This window comes from Ictidomys tridecemlineatus, chromosome 2, assembly GCF_052094955.1.
Source record: "Ictidomys tridecemlineatus isolate mIctTri1 chromosome 2, mIctTri1.hap1, whole genome shotgun sequence".
In the NCBI taxonomy this organism is placed as follows: Eukaryota; Metazoa; Chordata; class Mammalia; order Rodentia; family Sciuridae; genus Ictidomys; species Ictidomys tridecemlineatus.
This window is the reverse complement of record NC_135478.1, coordinates 116,292,494-116,299,236: the sequence shown is the minus strand read 5'-3', so window position 1 is coordinate 116,299,236 and position 6,743 is coordinate 116,292,494.

Below are 6,743 nucleotides of genomic sequence, written 5' to 3'. Positions count from 1 at the left end.
CCTAGGCTTATTTTTTATTTTTTTATTTTTTTTATTGTTGGTCTTTCAAAACATTACATCTTTCTTAATATATCATGTTTCACAATTTGATTCAGAATGGTTATGAACTTCCATTATTACCCCGTATACAGATTGCTGAATCACATCGGTTACATCAGTTACATTTCCATTGATTTACACATTGCCATTCTAGTGTCTGATGAATTCTGCTCTCTAACCTATCATCTACTATCCCCCCACCCCTCCCCTCCCCTCCCCTCTTCTCTCTCGACCACCTCTACTGTAAAACATTTATTCCACTTGTGTACTTCTTCCTTACCCCTTACTTCCTCTTGTATGTAATTTTATAAAACCCTGAGGATCACCTTCCCTTTCCCTGCAGACTCCCTTCTCTCTCCCTTTCCCTCCCCCCTCTCATCCCTATTTAATGTTAATCTTCTTCTCCTGCTCTTCGTCCCTACTCTGTCCTTAGTTACTCCCTTTATATCAAAGAAGTCATTTGGCATTTATTTTTTTAAGGATTGGATAGCTTCCCTTAGCATAATCTGCTCTAATGCCATCCATTTCCCTCCAAATTCTATGATGTTGTCGTTTCTGAATGCAGAGTAATACTCCATTGTGTATAAATGCCACATTTTTTTTATCCATTCATCTATTGAAGGGCATCTAGGTTGGTTCCACAATCTTGCTATCGTGAATTGTGCTGCTATGAACATCGATGCAGCAGTGTCCCTGTAGCATGCTCTTTTTAAGTGTTTAGTGAATAGACCGAGAAGGGGAATAGCTGGGTCAAATGGTGGTTCCATTCCCAACTTTCCAAGAAATCTCCATACTGCTTTCCAAATTGGCTGCACCATTTTGCAGTCCTACCAACAATGAACAAGTGTACCCTTTTCCTCGCATCCTCTCCAGCACTTGTTGTTGTTGGACTTCATGCTGGCTGCCAATCTTACTGGAGTGAGATGATATCTTAGGGTAGTTTTGATTTGCATTTCTCTGACCGCTAGCGATGGTGAGCATTTTTTCATGTACTTGTTGATTGATTGTATGTCCTCACTGAGGCTTATTTTAAAATCAACATATTTTCCATCCCCTTCTCCCCATCCCTAACCTGGAACAGGGTTACTTTTTGACCCCATTCAGTTATTATCTGTCCTTGAGCACACACCCACCACAGGATAAAGAAATTCAGAGTTGGAGATGGCAGCAGAAGAGTTAAAAAATGATTATATCCCAGATTAAGAAGTGAAATAGGACCGGGCACACCTGAAATCCCATCTTTCAAAACACTTTGTTCCCCCTGTTGTGCAGAATCACAGCCTCTGGGACAAGAGTCCCTTGCATTTTTCCTTTGCTTGCAAAGTAATTAAACTTCTGTCCATCAACTTATATATAAATAAACAAATGGGTATATCCATTCAACAGAAAATATGTGTGGATTTGTGTGTATATATACACATTATATTTATATAAGATTTTGATATTAGGGATGGACCCCAGTATTCAGTTATTGAATAAACAATGTACGAAGCCTAAATCAACTAAAATTTGAAAATTATTTTCTCTCTGAAAAAACTTTTAATAGCAATTTTACTTATTTTCTACATCTATATGATTTCTTGAAATGTGCATATATATGTTTGTGTATAATATATGTATAATATAAAATATATAATACATATATATGTCTACATATATTTATATGTATATATGTATCTATATATGTGCACATATGTATATATATATATATCTACATATATATGTGAAATTATTGCTAAAATTAAGAAATCAAAACCAGTTGACTTGTATCTATTTTAGACCCAGAGCTCAGTCCTTGAAACACTTTGCTTAATGTGCAGAGCTTGACCTTCATCCTGTCCTGCAGTTTTTTTCTGCTTGCTGGTTGGAAATCTTGTCTGGTTATATTCCTTGCATTCTTCCATATGAAAACAGCCTTACTCTCTGTGCCAACCTGAGCCATGAAGTACTCTGAATGGAAACTACTTATGATTTTGTAATGAAGATATTTGAAAAAAAAACTGCAAGAAATACCAAAGAGAAGGTAGTCAAAGAATTCGTTGGGTTAATTGTTTTTACAAAGTAAGTCTAAGTTTTTAAAAAATATTACACAATCATCAATTTGATTACTGCTTCTGCCCATACAAAAGATGTTCCTATATTTGTTGAATCACTGAAGGTTGAAGTTTAGAACTAGAAATAGTATGAACTCTACCTCATAAGAACTATTTGCTGCTCATCTGGTTACACAGCTGGTAGAGGGTCTCTAGGCTCTACTGTCCCTCAGTCCCTGATGCCCATTCATTGGGTCTGTTTGCCCAGAGCAGCATGTTTTTTCTGCATTTCTTTTCTCTCTTTATTTTTTGGCTATTTTAAAAATCAGCACTTAAGTATAATGCATTGGCTACTTTTTATTGGAATATTTTATCTTAATTTTTCTCTTACACAAGAAGTATTAACTTGATAAGACAGTGGATTTGAATAACCAATTACTTTACCAAAGCAATCTTCAAAGAACAAAGTTGGAGAACTCACTTTTCCCAACTGTGAATTTGTTAAAAAGTGACAATAGTTGAGACAGGGTGATACTGGCACGAAGATTGACCTGCGGGCCAGTGTAAAAGAGCTTAGTCCAGATGTTGGCCCTCGTCTTTGTAGTTATTAGTTTGACAGGAATGTCAAGATAATTAAACAAGGGGGAAAAGTCTTCTCAGTTATATGCTGGGGTGACTGGATATCCACCTGACTCCTGACACAGTGCACAGAGTTTACCCAAATTTAATTCCAGAACTAACTCAAAATAGACCTATATGTACATAAGAGCTAAAGGGGGATTTTCTTTAAATGTATAGGAGTAAATTTTGACTTTATTAGGCAAACTCTTCTCGGATAGGACAGCAAGAGCACAGTGATAAAGGACAATATGAAGTAGATTGAACTTCAAGTTAACAACTTTTGTTCAAAGTATCTTGTCAAAAATTCGGAAAGATAACTGACAGACAAGGACAAAATATGTGCAAGTAACATGTCTTAAAAGAAAATGTATTCAGAATAAATAAAGAACAGAACCCAACACAAAGATAGCCAATGTTTAAATAAAGGACACATCATCTGAGTAGACCTTTCTCTAGAGACCTTCCTCTAAAGCAGATATTCTGGGCCAGTGAGCACATAAAAAAAATGTTCAACATTATCATCCAGTGAGACTCAAAATAAGGTACTACTCCACATCCATGAGGATAGCTAAAATAAAACCAGATATTAACAACTTGGTAAGTAATTGGGAAATGTAGAACCCACCTTCCTACATTGCAGTAGAAATGTAAAATAATGTAGTTTCTTTGAAAAATATAATTTGAGGAAATGTCAGACTAGAGATAGCACACCACATGACCCAGAATTCCACTCCTAGTTATATATCTAAAAGAACTGAAAACTTTAAAAATGTTTTAAAAATATTTTTATTACTTGAGAGACCTTTATTTTATTTATTCATGTGATGTGCTGAGAATCAAATACAGAGCCTTACGCATGCTATGCAAGCAGTCTACCACTGAGCCACAGCCCCACCCCAAGTAATGAAAAGTTTTGTCTGCCAAAATTGGTACTAGATTGTCCATAACATTCTTCATAATTACCAAAAGTATAAATAACCCTAAGGTCCATCAAGTGGTATACAGATAAACAAATGTGATACAACCATCCAACAGAAAATATGTATGTATTTGTGTGTATACATATGCATTGTATGTATATAAGATTTTGATATTAGATACAAAACCCAGGGCCTCACCCATGGTAGGCAGTGCTCCTCTACTGAGCTAAAGTCCCAACCCCCTCTTTCTTTGTGACGGGGTCTTGCTAAGTTGCTCAGGATGGCCTGGACCTTGTCATCCTCCTAACTCAGTCTTTCTAGTCTCTGGGATTATACACATGGGGAATTGCTTCTGGTTACAATAGGACATTATTTGGTAATAGAAAGAAATCAGTTACCAACACTTGCTCCAGCCCAAATTAACCTTGAAAACATAAAGCTAAGTGAAAGTCAGGAAAGATTACATGTGTAATTCAATTCACATGATACTTGAGAAGGCAACTCTTAGGAGGTAGGAAGTTGATTTCTAGCTGACTTAGGGTTAGGAGGCTGGGGTAGAAATGAGTGGTTGCTTGTGGTTCTGATGCTCTTTCAGGGGAGGTAGAACTATACTAAGATTGTTGATTGTACAACTCTGCAGATACACTGAAAGCCATTGGCTAATCCACTTAAATGGGTGAGTTGTACAGTATGTAAATTGAGTATTAATATATCCTCCAATTACTTGGAGGATTAAGAATACTTTTGTATGCAATGGCTAAGTCAAAAATATACTCTTATGTTGGGATTATACCACAGATACAAGAACAGAACCTATAGAGTGGATGGTGTCAATTGGGATCAGACTCCCAGAGATACATTTGAAAAAACGGATGGCAGCCAAAAAAGAATTGTGGGCCTCTATCAGCAGGTAGGAAATTTTATTTATAAAATATATTTGAATATTAGAATTTTTAACCTTAGTAGAATCAAATTCTCTGAAGTCTTATTTAGGAAGCATAAATATAGATATACAGTATTAACATAGTCTCCTTTGGGGACTAGGACAGCTTCATTCATTATCCATGTGTTCAAGTGCCTGTGTAGGGGGCAATATGGCATCATTAGACAGTTCTAGCAGGGCCCCTCTGTTAGCATTAGAAGTGGCTAGAATAGTTTTCAACATGTACATGTACTATTGGATAAAAATAAAATATGGTCAATCTTCAGATAGAAAAATGTACATGTCTAGAAGTCTTAGCTCTGTAGTACATGGTGCAAAAAGAGTAAAAATGATCAATTACATTTGATGTGATGTCAATTATGTGCTAAGCCTTACAATTCATGGGTTCCCCAATCTCAAATTTGAGTGTGCACAAAGAAATAAGTAAACTTAACTCAGTACACCATGAAGCGCCAGTTGACATGGTTGACTTTCTAGTTTTGACAAATGAAAGAATGATCAGACACTTGGAGCCAGACACTTGGAGCAACTAGAAATAAGTTGCAGATGAATGATATGGAAAAGAGTTCTATTCGTTTATAAGAATCCAAAATATAGCCATGTGGAGCCATTGGAAATACACTGCACTCTAATGGGCATTTAAGGGAATGGCCCAGTGACAACGTTACCCTGGCATGTGGGCCACCTTCAGTGCTTCTGTAATTTCTCCAAAAGGAGTTAGGGCCTCAGTTGCATCTTGGCTGTGCATGCTAGGATAGTTGAGTCTCCTGATTGTGGAACTTGGGTTCTCACAGCAGGCAGATAAGATGGATCCATTCTGATAATATTTTATGTTATTTGGACTCTCTCATGGCCCTTTAGATTGTGTGGTCATGGAAAACTTGTGAGAAGCTGAAATATACATGTCAGGAGTGAGCTGTATGCAAATCAGGGAGAGGAGAATGAAGGGGATGACAGAGGCACAAAGACACACTTTTTAAGATGGGCCTGTTGTGACCCTATCTCAAACAGCTGAAGTGTTCTCTAGAGAAGTAAGGTGAATACAGGGCAGGGATGTAGGAGCAGGCAAGGGCTGCACCCTTATTGGAGGGTCAGGTAGGAAGCCCCTTGTGTAGATCTTTGTTCTGTGGGACAAATTGGACTTTCCCAAGGTCATGTAGTGTTATGTAGATTAATCAAGTGATTCTGTTTTTTTGGGGGGTAGAGGTGTTATTGTTTTGTTTTTCTAAATCTTATTGTGGCCCTGGGATTGAACCTGGGTCCTTGAGCATGCTAAGCAAGCACTCTACCACTGAGGCACATCCCCAGCTCAAGAGATCTGTTTTTAAATACTATTTTATCAATATGTACAAAGTGTGGGCAGTGTCTACATAAAAATGGAGGTAAGGTACCCAATGAGGTGGTTGTTAATGGTACTCATGTAAATGGTGTTGTCCTGGCTTGGAGAGGAATGGGCAGGACTTGTGGATAGTGTGGATGTTTTGGCTGCCAGAAAAAGGAGAGGATATGGGTGGATGATGGCATCATCTTCTGGGATTGGGGAGCCTGGAAGAAGCTGGCTTGAATGGGCTGGAGATATGAAAGGCTCTGATGGAGTTACAAACTGCAGAATCAGTGAACTCCATACCATGAGAAAGTTCTAGGACAGGGACACAGGTAAATCCCAGGGGTTTTTCTAAATAATTGTTGCAGTCTGGCTGGGCAAAATAACCAGGGGTTGACAAGAAACTTGTGAAGGTTGATATGGCGAGAGTCCCTTTATTGTAGGATGGCAGAGGTATTTATACCTAACTGAATACACAGCCTGTTTCAATTTAGCATCATCCAGTTACAGCAATCCTCATCATCTTAACAATTATACACATCTTAACTCAATTAACTTCATCTAGGTACAGCAATTAGCCCACAAGGAATCTCTATCATCTTAATGGCTCGCTGGCGTTACTTCATCTTAATAATTATACACAGCTTAACTCAATTAACATCATCTTAATAGCTCACTGGCATTACTTCTCAAACCACTCCCTCTGGCAAAGTGCAAGGCATCATCTTGACTTGGTTGTGGCTCTCAGCAAATAATTACAAACCTCTTTAAGGAAAAGACATGTATACCTGCATCAGTATCTTAAGAATTGAAACTAGGAGGCTAGCTTAAGAAGAATAATCACAAATGCCAGATCTGAAGTT